Source organism: Olea europaea, chromosome 12 (assembly GCF_002742605.1).
Source record: "Olea europaea var. sylvestris chromosome 12, O_europaea_v1, whole genome shotgun sequence".
Classification (NCBI taxonomy): domain Eukaryota; kingdom Viridiplantae; phylum Streptophyta; class Magnoliopsida; order Lamiales; family Oleaceae; genus Olea; species Olea europaea.
In genome coordinates, this window is record NC_036248.1 from 23,912,227 (window position 1) to 23,913,874 (window position 1,648).

Here is a 1,648-nt window from a genome sequence, read left to right on the forward strand (position 1 = left end):
TAAACATGATCAATTGCATAAAACTTGTTAATTGAGAGGATAACTATGGTAAAATCATGAATCTTAAACACTTAAACCATCATATTAAAAATCAATTGTTTTAGTATATTTAAAAGAGAAACAGAAAGAAAAAAAAAAAGTAACTTCTTTATTTGTTTTCATTCAAATTCAAGTTAGGAATAATTGAACCAATTGTTAAATAATAGTTCTCGTGGAAATGATATTCGGACTCATAGATCCAGTTTATTACGTGTAACGATCCGTACACTTGCGGGATATAAAATCAACAATATAAAGTCTCCCTAGCCATTCATCACAGTCCCGAAACCCAACTTTCAACTTGGAGCTAAAGACAAAGGAAAACAATTGGAATAGCTCACAAAGACGTGGCTAAATGGTCTACCCGATTCATCAACAGATACATTCTATAAGCCATGATAAGATCTTTCTAGGATGGCAGATTCCAAGGAAAAAGAAGAGCCCAAGTCTGTCCTTGAACTAGTTTTGTCCCTAGAAGGCTCTATCAAAAGAATTTCACCATTGCTCAAGAAGTCCATTCTATGAAGAAAAATCAAGGGAAAAATCTAGGGCGAGTAGTAACCCTACACAGGGCCCGCACGCATTGATGGATAGATAGATAGATATTTTTAAGACTTAATATACCAGCATTCGTTTATTAATCTCTTGAACGTAGTTGCAAGATTCAAGATTACAAATTTAAGACTCAAAGTGAACGAGGAGAGAAATAAGAAATCTGTTGACATGCCATGAAATGAGTATGGCATTTGGCTCCTTCCTTAATTAATGTCCCTGTAGGTTTGGCAAGCTTGCAGATGTTAAAGCTTTGGGCAGTGGATGAGGGTACTTCCACGGTTGACAGTATAAACCATTATGCTCTGTTTGTAGACATGGCCCGCTTTTCTCTATCAACCAGAGACAATATTGGTGGCACAGGGAACTTATTCTCCAAGTGTAAACACCATAGTTGCCATACCCATAATTGCTTTTAAAGTCGCAATAAAACTTTGTAGTTCGAAACAAGTTTGGAGTGAATCTAAATTTAAAATCTTGTTGGTATAGGAGTACGTGATTGCCAAGATCATCTTCTGAGGAATAACAGTGAGCACTAATTTTTTCTTCAGGTATAAAACCTCTAATTACAACAGTATATTTTGCTGCTACTGATAGGGCGAATAACAAGGCCAGCAATAGTACAAATTTAATGTATGAAGAAATCATCTCCCCAGCCATTTTTCTGTGTCAATGTTTTCTTTGCCTTGTGATTTATAAGAAAAAGAGATTTCCATACCACACCACTGGTAAAAATGTTGATAAGGTTTATAGAGAATATGGAAATGCCTTTAATGAGATTATATAATCTTATACAATCTGAATAATTTTCCATTAATTTCTATAAAAATATTCAAGTATTGAGATAATTTTTCTCAGATTATAGTAACTTTATTTGAAATATAAGTTCAATCCTATCTGGTAATAGTTGATTATACAAATATATGACAAACATTTATATTTTTCCATGATTGACAATATTAACACGTGGCACAAGCTTCACAGTTGGCTTCTCACATGCCAATGTGTAGTGTGGCCAGGACAATCGCCAGTCTAATACGGGAGAAATAAAAAAAAA